This window comes from Capsicum annuum, chromosome 7 (assembly GCF_002878395.1).
Source record: "Capsicum annuum cultivar UCD-10X-F1 chromosome 7, UCD10Xv1.1, whole genome shotgun sequence".
NCBI classification, from domain to species: domain Eukaryota; kingdom Viridiplantae; phylum Streptophyta; class Magnoliopsida; order Solanales; family Solanaceae; genus Capsicum; species Capsicum annuum.
In genome coordinates this window covers 115163622-115177274 of record NC_061117.1, presented here as the reverse complement: position 1 = coordinate 115177274, position 13653 = coordinate 115163622, and the positions used below count along the sequence as shown (strand labels likewise).

The 13653-nt window shown below is 35.8% G+C and overlaps 1 non-coding gene across 1 annotated transcript; it reads right to left on the bottom strand.

Annotated features, from left to right (window-relative positions):
- Window positions 1–221: 221 nt before the first annotated feature.
- LOC124886197 lies at window positions 222–328 on the bottom strand. The gene has a single exon (XR_007043283.1). It is a non-coding gene; the product is annotated as a small nucleolar RNA R71 (small nucleolar RNA).
- Between the last annotated feature and the right edge of the window lie 13325 nt (window positions 329–13653).

Sequence of the window (13653 nt, the reverse complement as noted above, 5' to 3'; positions counted from 1 at the left end):
ATGAGGATCCACAACAGCATATACAGTTACCTTCTTGGAGATAGTGACACTTATGTTCCTGCTGATGTGAATACTGATTATGTCAGATGACTCTTTTCTCATTTTCTCTAATTGGGGAAGCTAAGAGGTGGTTGCATTCTGAACCACTACTCTCCGTAACTTTATGGGATTATCTTGCTTGAAAGTTTCTTATTTGGTTCTTCCCATTACAGAAGACTGCACGTTTGAGGAGTAAGATCTCAAGTTTCAGACAAAAAGATGGAGAGAATCTCTACCAAGCCAGGGAGAGATTTAAAGTCATGCTTAGAAATTTTCCTCATCACCATCAGTAGAATGATGTTTTGGTTCACACATTTATAGAAGGCCTTGAGTCTACCACAAAGATTCTCTTGGATTCAGCAGCAGGTGGACAAGCTTTGGAGAAAACTTCTGAAGAATTATATACACTGTTGAATCAAATTTCACAAGGGAATCCAGATTGGCATGCAGACTCAAGAAGTTCTCCTAAAAAGGTTGTTGGTGTATTAGAGGTAGATCAGCTTACTGCCTTATCAGTTTAGCTCGCAGCAATGCAAAATTAGATGCTTACTCAGTTGAACAACATGAAGTTAGGGATTCCACAAGTAGCAACTACAACTAATGCCATCAACAGTTAAACTTATGGTGTGAAGTTTGTGGGAGTAGTGAGTATACAATAGAAGCATGAGGAGTTAATCCAAATTCTATCAGTTACATTGGCAATGCAAATCCCCAGGGAATGCAAAATTATGGTAACACGTACAATCCAAATTGGAGGAACCACCCCAATTTCTCATGGGGTGGAAATCAGGCAAGGCAACGATTAGTATTAGCCCCCTAGTGAAACAAAATTAGCAGTAGGTACAACAAAATTAGACCACCAGTACAACTGTAGAGGAGATGATGAAACAACTTTTTGCAAATCAAGCATAGTTTGCAGCAGCTTTGAAGAATTAATAGTTGATCATAAATAATTTAGAGCTATGAATTAGGCAGATTGCGGGAGCACAAAACACAAGACCTCAAGAAGGATTGCCTAGTGATACAGAGACAAATCCAAAGCATGTGAACGCAGTTACAATATGGAGTGGTTTGCAGTTGAAGGAGGTAGAGCCTACAAAGGATAGTCCCATAATTGTTGATGATGAATCAAAGAAGAAAGAGGAGACCACAATCAAGGTTAAGGGTGCAACGAAAGACTTTACCATTACCATTTCCTAAAAGGCAACGAAAGCACATAGAGGAAGCAGGCTACAAGAAATTTTTAAATCTCTTAAAACAGGTTCAAGTAAATCTTCCTCTTGTTGACATTTTGCAAAGTTTGCCAAAATATGTAAAGTATTTAAAGGATATAGTGGTAAATAAAAATTGATTGATAGAATATGTGATAGTTGCATTTACTCAAGAGTGCACATCGAAGATACAGAACAAACTGCCGACAAAGCTAAAAGATCCGGGCAGTTTTACCTTGCAGATCATTATTGGATAGGTTATAAGTGCTCGTAGGCTGTGCGATTTAGGTTCAAGAATCAACCTTATGTCCACCTCCTAGTTTAGGAAGATGGGTCTTGGGGGTCCAACAACCGTTGTATTACATTTGGAGGATAAATCTCTTGCTAGGCCTGATGGTATAGTTGAAGATGTTTTAGTGCAATTGGGATCTTTGATCTTTCCAGTGGATTTTGTTATTCTAGACTTTGAAGATAACCCGATGGTCCCATTTATTTTGGGGCACACATTCTTAGCAACTAGGTAGTCATTAATCGATATAGCTACTAGAAAAATAATGATGAGAGCACATGATAAAGTAGAGGTTTTTGATTTGTACAGAGCTTTGAAATTTCCATCCATATATGAAAAACTGTCTGCCATTTTAGTTATAGAATTTGAGTTTGACCTCAGGAAATTATTGTCAGATGACCAGTGCCAGAGCCAGAAGTTGCACTCTTTAGTGTAGGAGCTGAAGAAGTAGCAATCGGGACCTTATTAGCCCAGTAGAAATATTGCCGGAGGGATAGTTCCTCTGAATATGGCCAGGATAGACACACTTGAAACACTTCTCCCCTCATCACAAAAACCATTGTGCAGCTGACCATAAAATCTGCAAGAAGGATACAACGGAGTTGACTGGGCCCCACTAGCCTGAGATTGGGCACCTTGTGCCTTAAACCCAAAGTTTCTCTGCAAACGACAATCACCGAATGACATAGTATATGGAGCATTAGCAGTAGAATAAGAAGAAAAATTTCCCTATTTTTTCTTAGACCATTACCTGCCATCTGTACCACTATTTTTCTAGACTCCACCCTACTCAAAATAGCTAGGCCTCTTACCTTTCCTTCCCCCTATTTTGACTTATTTCTTTTTTTCATCTTCAACCTACTACATATACACCACAATCCTAGAGATATCCATATCACTATCCAACAAGGAGGCCTTGTACTCTAGCACCAAGTCCCGAGGCAAGCCTAAAGCAAACTTTCTCATCTCAGCCCTCATTTTTGGCACTAACTTAAGAGCATATCAGGGCAACTAATGAAATTTCAGGGCATACTCTTTAACAGACATCCTACCCTCTTTTAGATTAAAACACTCATCAACTTTAGTCTCTCTAAACTCCTGAGGAAAGAAGTGATCCAAGAAGGCACCCAAAACTTCATCCCATAGTGCCAAATCTGTATCATCACCCCTAGACTAATTCTGGTCCTTATACTATTGATATGTCATAGTCTTCAACTGATATGCGAAAAATTTGACACACTTGGAGTTAAAAGAATGCATAACCCTGAATATCTTCTCCATCTTATCTATGAACCCTTAAAGATTCTCCTCGACCTTAAAGCCAGTAAAAGTTAAAGGATTGAGCCTCATAAACTGCCTAACTCGAGTAACCTCAGAGGAACTTACAATAGTACCAATAGGACCTAACTGACATAACTGAGATGTTACCAACTGGGTCAACAAATGAATAGATCAATAAAACTCAGCCTCTGAAATATCTCCTTGGAGCGGTAGGGCATGGTCATTATTAGTATGGGGAACACGAGAAGGACTGGTAGGGATCGGTAGAACTCTATGTAGGGTAGTACAATCAGGAACTGGAGCCTTAGACCAGGACTGAGCTTCATAATCAGGACGAGTTCCATCCACATTATCCTCAGGTAGGACATAATAGGTTCCACGGGCATCAGATCTTTGAGGAGGCATGATCTAAAATACGAACAAACAAAAATTAAAGGAGATTTCAACACCCTAGACTCTATAGCCCAAAACTAGAACAACAAGAAATATAAACATTCTTAAATATCTTATAGCATTTCCCTCATAAGTGTGGCACACTACACACCCATGAAAGAGACTCTAATTGACACGTCTTTATAGACACCCAATTGACCATGAACCTAGGCTCTGATACAAAATTTGTCACGACCTGAATCATGGCCTGACTATGATGGGTATATCAAGTCCACCAAGGACAAGAGACCTCTCCCTTTGCCTAGTCAAATAGAACATGATACACTACTCAGTGGATGAATTTTGAATATGTAACAAGATAGAGTAAATAGTAACTCAAAGTATGTGAATGTCAACAACTAATACCTAGTCCATAGTAATCCACAAAGCCTATATACTAGAAAATAACCTACTCGAGATATGCCTCCGACCTTGACAATGAAAAAGTAAATGTGAAGCATTCAATTTAAATTTCTAGAGAATGAAAGCTCACCACTTCACCGTAAATGACTAACTCTAATGTCACATATTATTGTGCAGAAAAAATAGAAGTGCCTTCAGACCCTGAATTGCATAGGGATATAATATTCAGAGAAGGTTAGTGGGGTAAGCTCTAACATGTAACTTAAGGTAAGGATAAAATAGTGTCAGTCAAAAGATCAATTTCAAACTCACTATACATGTTCACATTTATGCATACATATATATAGTAGATACTGGGGTAGGGAACAAGGTTTAGCATGATAGTAAAATATTATCTAGGACTATATAGATCAACCGTCATAAACGAGCACCCACGGGCTATATGGGTTTATCTCTCCTACTGAAAGGGCCACAGTGCATGTTAGCCGCACGAACCAAAGGTATCAAGAAAGATTCGAGAATTCCCCAACCCCACACCAATCCTAGATACAAAATATATCAATAGTGTGAATCATGCATACAGTCATCTAAACCAACCCTCATATCGGTAAATGTGAGTTTCCAGTATAAGTCATTCGAGATCCACACCTTTACGGCTTAGCTACATAACCCCCGTTAAGCCCAATTAAAAAAAATTCACATAACCCATTCATTAACCAAGGAATTATACATTAAGGCACACCACAGTATCATTATACTATTTATCTTGAAAACTCATAATTATGCCATTATAATTCCATTAACTTGGGGGAACGTCTCGACCACTTTTGTTTATTAAATAAAAAACATAGACAACACGGCCTTCAAAATCCATGTTTATTATTTAATCATTTATGCAATGCGATAGAATAGGTGAGTAAGTCAAACCAAGTGACAATTCCACAATTCAAGCCATTTACACAAGTGGTTTGAGGGAATATAATTGTTCCAAACTAATTTCTAAGTTTAAAACATAAACTTGGGGGATTACCTCGACCCCCATTCCAATTCCCATACCCATGCACCCTATTAGTTCAAAAACATTTAATTCAAAGCATGAAAAACTCATGAAAATCATGGAAAAATCATTCAAGGATCAACCATTCCAAAATCCTCAACCCATGTCAAAACCCATATTCAAATTCATACAATTAAACCATTTAAAACATATGTTTTTCATAAAATAAAATTTGGAGAAGAGTAACATGTCTGAAAGGATCACAACTTTTGAGGAAATTTTCCCTTGGGAGCTCTGTACAATCAATCTTAATAAAACTCTAATGTTCTTACTTGAGAGAATCTATGAGAAAAGAGAAGTTATTTTGGCGTGTTATGAATGGGAATGGGGTCCCAATAAGGTTTCAATGTCATGGGTCACATTTCAAAAAAAAAAAGGAAATGTCCAAAGTTCCCTTTGAAATACTAAAAAATTATCGCCCAGTCGTTATGGGCAACCTTACGACTTATAGGGTTACCTTACGACTCATACCTCCAGTCGTAGTCTGGATAGCATCCTTGGGCAACCACACTGGCTTGGGTATGAGTCATACTATACGGCTCATACTCAGACATTACAAGTAGTTTGTTTAAATTATAGGCAAGATAGAACATTTGGGCATCACACTCATTTGGCTATGGATGGGACTATACGACTCGTATAGAGTTTTTATGACTTGTTAGGAGCCAATCGTAATCATAGTAGAAACTTGGCCAATCCAAATTGGTCAGGCTATGATTAGGGTTCTATGAATTGTATGGACACGTTATGACTTATAGGGAGAGTCATTGTCTGGTCAGTAAGCTCATAGGCCAAGAAATTTTTAAGGACCAAAATTTAGGGTGTTTCAATTTTCAATTCATGGATGTTTCATGGCTTGACCATCATTAGGATTACATCTACTTTGACTTGATTAATTTCTACCCCTCGATGGTGTATGATAAAACTAAGGAATTTTTTAGAGGTAGCCACAAATGCAAATTTTAGAGGATTCATTCAAAGTTTGTATCTCATAGTAGATCAAACACCATCCTCAAGCCTTGCAAATTGTCACTCTTTTTTATTTATTTTATGATAAAGTCATCAACATAATATTCAATATTTTTATGAAAAATATTGTCAAATATATTTTGCATGGCTCTTTGGTACGTTTCTCCAGCGTTCTTCAGGCCAAAAGTCATCACTTTATAGCAATAAATACCTTTGGAGTGCGGAATACAATAAGCTCTTGATCCCTAGGTGACATATGAATCTGATTGTAGCCGGATAATACATCTATAAAAGATGTTGCCTTATACTAGGTAATAGCATAGATCATGATTTCTGAGATGGAAAGCAAGAATTCATCCTTAGGGCATGCATTGTTAAGATCCCTAAAGTCAACGCAAACCCAAATCTGCCTATTTTTTTCTTCATAGGAACAATGCTTAAAATCCTGTGGGGTACTTAACTTCATGAACAAAGCCAACTTTGATAAACTTGTTAACTTTGATTTTAATAATAGGAACCAATTTAGGCCTAAAACATCGTTGTGTTCGCTTGATAAGATGTGCCCCTTTCTTTATCGTAAGATGATGGAAAACTACCTTTAGGTCTAGGCCATACATTTTCTTGTAACTCTATGCAAATACATCCTTATAATCTTTGAGTAAGTCAACATAAGCCCTTTATTCATCAGCTATAAGTATGCCATTTACATAAGTAGGTCTTGGATCTTCATCAGTTCCAAGGTTTACTTCTTTTAATGCATCAAATATGGTTTTCATTCCTTCTTCAAGATCGGGTGGCACGTCTTTAGCATCTTCATCTTCTTGCAGTTCTCTATCATTAAAATATATATAGTGACATAATGAGATATCCTCCAAATGTTATTCAAATTTAATGTGAGATGAATTATGCCTTTTGTATTGCATAGATACATGATATGAAGAGCCAACACTTTCTTTATCTTCATCATGTTTTTTGGTGTAGACCACAACCTGTGACTTTGCTTTTAATAACTATTCAAACAAAACCATAAGGTTTGTTTGCCATCTCATTCTGAAAATAATCAAACTTTGAAAATACTTGGAGATATATTGAGCTTTAGAAAAAATGAGCGCTTTCATACTCTTGTAGTTTCTTCGGGGCTTGTTCTTATTCTTCAATGGTCCTAACCTCTTGAATACAGAAATTCTCACTGTCAAGCTTCCAAGTCGATCAAAAACTGAAGGTCTTTTATTGGAAGTGACATGTTTATCTTCCACAGTGACATAGTTATTGCTTACCCTTCTTATGAAGATGTAAACTAGTGGTGGTTTTTTATATCCCAAACCTTCACGTCGATGCCTTTTAGCAGGATCTAGTAGAAGCTTCCCCAATTTTAATGGTTTATTAGGATCATAGTCAATCTTTACGAGTAGTTTATACGCAATCGGATCAAAACCTTCATCTATATGCATAGTAGGGAATGCATCATTTTGTCAAGATTTAGAAGCCACAAATTTTCCAAACAACTTTGCTGATGACTTCATCATATCAATTCTCTTAATGGGAAGAGTTAATCCTTCTAAGGATTTCCTTGTAGTTTGAGAGGGTGTCCTTTATCCTTCTTGGACTTGGGAACATAACAAAGGATGGGCATCCTTCTCTTGCTTGATGAAGCACCATTCACATTTGCCGTCACCTTATTATTTGAAGTAGCACTATTTATGCCAGGCATCTTGTTCATATCTGCTAGTTTTTGATCCTTATTACATGCAACCTTTGCCTTACCTGCAATCACATTAGCCTTTTTTTTTCAAGAACTTACCATTCTTGTTTATTGAAACATCGTCTACTTCTATGGCATATTTCTTCAAGTAAAACTTTGCATCAGTAAAGTGTGTGTCACGACTTAAAAACCAAGGGTCATGATGGCACTTGTCGCGGCAAGCCCTGACAAGTAAGCTTATCACCCAAACTGATATACAATGAGAAATTAATACCAACCTAAGGCAATACCCTTAGAATGGAGTTGAGCCACACAAATACATATATAATAAAAGTAAAAAATAAAATCAAAGATACTAAGCCAAATCCCGAAACCTGTCATAGTGTAAGAACCAACTAATACAACTCTAAGTCAAAATATCCAGAAAGGAACAACTCGGTCTCTGAATACAAATAAGACCTAGTCCAAATAAAAAAAGGTAGAAATAAACATCAGATGCGTAGGTCAACCACTACCCTGAAGACTCTAAATTGCTACCTGAATCAGCTATTAATATGGCACACATATACCTGGATCTGCACTAAAAGGGCGCAGTAAGGATGTGTACGATCCACTTGTACTCAGTAGGTATCATAGGCTAACTGAGTAAAATAGAAAATAAAGAATATAAACATAAACTATTGGCACATCAACTGCAATAAGAAAATGTCCCAAACAGTAGCCCATACCGTCTCTACTAATAGTTCTAATATACACACATATAACAAATACAGTAAGAGAAAAGAAGAACACATATACATATACATCAAATGAAAGTATAGAAAGATAGAAAAAATAGATAGATATCATGTCAAAGATAGGAATATAATCATAACATTAGCACAATATAGAAAACATAATGAAGATGAAGATGATGATGTGATGTACGAGGTCGTCGCACAATCTCTATATACACCTATGGAGATAAAGCTTCCTAATGTAGGATCCATAGGGGTTCGTCAACCTGTATACAACAAATATCCAATACCAATATCCATATCTCTTCTCCGGCACATACATTGATAGAGGGTTTTTAAGATATCATATTTTTTATCAGAAAAGCCAGTATTTCCATGGTGGTACTATTATTTCATGAATGATTATGATATGAGGATGTAATATGCACAATCAACCAACAATGAGAATATCTAGTATAAAGATAATATACAAACCATGTGAGCCAAAAATCCACTCAAATCAACCGACTATTCATGATACAATATAATATAGAAATCATCAAGTGAAACATGGAAGAAAACATCATTGATACCACATAATTTCCAAATTATAGGCTTTTTTCCACCAAAAAGAGTGTAACAAAACATACATACATATATTTATATATATATATACACATATATATACACACATATATATATGTATATGTATATGTATATATATATATATACATATATTAATAGCATGTCAACAACATCATACAAGACCCCACACGGTTACACATAGAAAATAATATCTCAAAACCATAAAATATTATCCACATAGGCCCCTACAGAACATATAAATCACCTAAATACATTTTACATGATATGACCCCATACCCATATCATGCTTTTACATTATTATTAACTACTCAAACTAAATACATTTTACATGATACGACCCCATACCCATATCATGCTTTTACATTATTATTAACTACTCAACCCAGTTTGAAGAAAGTTGAGCCATAGCCTACCTTGAATACTGAAAACCTAATCCCAAAGGTCTTCAATCCGATGCTTTTCATGCATGAACGGACCCAAAATTAGCAAAAACATAAAAAATACATAATCAACGAATTAAAAGAAAGTCAATGATACCCATATTGTCCATTTTCAAATTAGGGTCAAAACGGACCACCAAAATAAATTTTTGAAAAAAAAGGCAAAACTAGAACTATAGTCCAAAAACATCTTCCAAAGATTAAAGGAATCCATAGGGGAAAACCCAAGTGAAAAGGGTTAAAAATTGGGGTTTTAAGTCAAAGAATTATTAATTTAGGCCTTTCAGGCCGAAATACCCAATTTTCTATCTTTAAATTTGAGTTTAAATAAGATTTAGATGATAAAAATTGAAGGAATACATTGGAATAGGGATTTGTAGGTCACCCAAGCTTAAAAGTGGTAGAAAATTCTCAAAACCTCAAACCCAAGCTCCAAGTTTAAAAATGGTGAAAGAATCTCAAAAAAGGAGATAAATCCCACCCAGGCATCGCCTAAGCAACTAACAGGTCACTTAGGCAGCTATTTCTTAAGCTACTAGGCATTGCTTAAGAGAATCTTTCCCCATCGCGTATGTGATGCGATTGTCACTTAAGAGATAATCGTTTGACTTTCTAGTATCGCTTAAGCGACTAGGCCACCACTTAAGCGATAATAACTTAACAATCCTCATATCGCTTCAATGATATTTTGACTGTCTGGCCAAGTTGTGTAAGCGACCAATCCTTCACTTAGGCAAGTGCTCTATCTGGAGACTTGGAGAAGTCTCCTCGGACCCCTTGATATTCATACAGAGTCTCGAATATGCAAACAAACTATGCTGCCCACTAAAATTGATGCTCTGGACTCAATGATGATATCAAATTTTGGAAAAATCATCATTTTTACAAAAATGTCCTTTGAGACCTACTTTCACAATGTTCTAAACCGAGGGTCGAAATAATATATAAAATCTTTAAGGCTACACAAACCATGTTACCAGCCCAAAATCAATGTTTCGGATCTACTGGCACAATATGTTTTGCTATCTGACACACAAATCAAAAGATGTTGACCAAAGTTAACTAGGAAGCCTTTAAGACCATCAAAAACCACAATCTTACATAAATACAACCAAAAAGCATTGGGAATTATGCCAATCATCCCCACACTCCTAAATACCAAAATGCAACCATGGGGAGTGGTAAAATGGTCAAATCATACAAAAATAAATATTTCACACAAATTACCAAAAGTTAGGTTATTATAGTGTGCTTCAGCCTCGGTGAAAGGGTTATCACCCGCAATAATCTTTTTTTGTGACCCAATCCTCATAGTACTTCAAATATTCATGTTAGGTAAATGGGATAACTTTGTTTTCATTCACCCAAGGAATACCAACAAAGATGTTATATGAACTTTTTGCATCAATTAAATATAACCACATGCTTGATTACAGTTCTCCAATAGTGAGGTGTATATTAATAGCTCATACAGACCGTTGTCCTTCTTATTTAAATCCTTGGATTATAAAATAACTTTCAGTGAGATCGATTATTGAGATACTCATTTTCTTCATTGTGTGAATCAAAAGGATGTTAACTCCATATCCACTATCAACTAGAATTGTATTCACCCTTTTGTCATGCGCAAATCCAACCATGAATAAAGGGCGATTATGAGGAGTATCTCCACTTAAAAGGTTATTCTTGAAAAATATGATTCTAACCATGCATACATCCTCAAATTTAGGAGGAAATTTTGGAGGGTCTTTTAAGGAAGTACTAGATGAGGTTGCATTTTTTACTTTTTTTCCATCAATGCTACAACATAGATATTTTGCACCATCACCTATTAATATTATGAGAAATTAGCTTGGCAGATATTCTTCTAATGTCATCGGTCTACGAAGATCCTGATGGTGTTTCAGTTCTATTTTCTTCTTCTTTGGGTGCTTAGTTGGTCTTTTCATTTTAGGTCTCCTCGACACCATTTTCCTAAGTCGTCACTTAGGATGCTCCTTTTAAAAACTTTCTTTACGATGTTCTTGGCTGATTATGAGAGTCCAACCATAATCATAAAAGTAGTCTACTTTTTCATCTTATTTTGATGATTCATCTCCTATGGATGCCACATCACTTAAAGTGGCTGACAAAAGCTCCATCATGTCAATTGTTTCAAAGTCTTGAAGTTTAATCATTCTTGTTAGGTTTACATCTTAAACTCCTTTCTCCTTATATCTTTTAATAAAGTTAAAGGTCATGATCGAATTGAGCAATTCAAAAGTACCACTAGCTTGATTTAAACTTAATTTTTTATCCTCTAAGTAAAATATTTCCTTATGGATCTAATTCCCTAACTTTATCCTTAACGGTAAAGCATTTATTAATAGGATGACCAATCAGCTGATGATATTTACAATAATTTAGATCGTTGATCCTCCCCGCTTCATTTGGTCATTTCATCTCCGATAACTTAAAAAATTTGATCGAAGATATTAGTGACATCAGAATCAAGAAACTAGTTATCCATCTCTTGCATATCCTTCAGAGTCAACATTCGTCTTCCCCTATCTTCAAAAGAAGTTGTGTTTATGCTCTACTTCTTGCTTACTTTTATAGTGATCTTTATGAGAGAATTGTTGACATGCATGGATTCTTTGATTTTAGTCTTGGGAAAATATCTGCCCACTTTCTAGATTTCTTGCTTATCTTTTACCTTTGCGGGGTTCATAGAATGGCGACCCTTTTTTTCTAACCAACGCCATGCTCAACTCCATGTCGTGAGCACGACCATCGAATTTTTCAAAAGTCTTAGGCTTTATGCCTTGCAAAAATATAGTAGAGATCCCAATGCATACCTTGAATGCACATCTCAATCCCTAAGGCTTCACTAAGTCTCTCCTTACAGTTTAAACTTGTGTGCCTCCATCGGTTAATAAAGATAAAAAATGGTTTCTCATTCCATTGACACATGTTTGTAAGCTCCACCATGCTTATAGTATGTCTTATACTTTAAAAGTGATTGATAAATTCTTGTTTTATTTGTTCCCAACTATCAATAGAACCAGACTCAAGGTTTGTGTACCAATCGAATCCATTATCTTTAAGGGAACAAATGAACTATTTGATAAGTAATCACTGTATGCTCCAACATTGTTGCATATTTCAACAAATTGTGCAACATACTGCTTTAGATTTCTCTTACCATTGAATTGCTAAAATTTTAGGAGTCGATAACCGACAGGCATTTTCATGTTATCAATCCTTGTAGTATAGGGCTTGGCATACGTAAAGAAAGATTTTGCAGGAACCTCATATTTATCCTTGATGGTTCAATGATGAAATCCTTTATTTGATCAATCCAATTTTTCCCTTAAGAGGAAACTTAGATCTTCTTAGAGTGTTACCCTTACTTTGCGGAATGATCAATCATCTGTTGTGCTTGTGGATACTTTCTAATGCATGACTAGATTATTCATCCATCATGCCTTCTACCCTATCTATCAACTTAACAATTCAAGTATCTTGATCATGAACATATTAGGTCAGGACTTCAATAGCCCCTTTCAAGCTCATAAGTTGTTCCATTACATACGAAGCATTAGTAGTCATTGCATGCATCACCATTATTGATAATGGAGAAAAAGTTGATTTTCCCCAACTTGAGATTCATATATGCTATGCAGGGTAGATCCATTGCTTAAGACATCATCATTGGTCAGAGCAAAAGACTTCTTAGATTCAGATAAACTAAGTTAGAAAGAACCCTCTCAACCATTTTGGCAATGTCATTGCTGTCTTTTGCAGTATTTGCAAGAGACTTCACACCTTTTAAAGATAAAACAAAGACAACAACAAATTTAGATTGAACTTGTTATACTTATTGTCCAAAAAATTTGGCTTAATTCCTTGTGAGTGGTCCCATGATTCCCTTTGTAACATCTAAGATGTTTTCCACAACACTAGAGAACTTGGATTCGATAGTTTTTGCGGATCCTAATTTTGAGTTAACCTTCTTGGAAGCCATCGTAGTGTTTTTAAAATTTGGTAGTTCTAGAGAAGAGATAAAAGGTTAAGAGATTACACTGGACGTGCCAATTTGAAAGCGTCTAAGTGTTTTTCCTGAAAAATAGCACTCAAGAAAATAAAAACAGCGACAAATAAGAGTATTTTATTTCAAAATATGTATGGGGTTACAATATTTATAAAATATTAAGTGAAAGATGTAATCCTCTGATTCTTGTCCTCACGTTTTTCAACTGATTCTTGAATGGATGACATATTTATTTTTCCATGACTGCAGCTACCGCGACCGCGATTAGCTCACGCAACCATGATAAGTTGACTTTCGTGACTGACTGCGATCGCAATCCTCAGACCGCGACTGCAGTAACTGAGGTTATTTCTGCTCTAGGTCTTCAGCTACACTTTCTTGCCTTCTTTTGATCACTTTTACGCTCCAATCCACATCTTTCTATTTCATCAACTATGTGCCTGCAAAATGTGGATATCAGTGTATTCAATCACAATTGTGTCTCATTTATTCATTCAAAACATGTTAATGTGCAT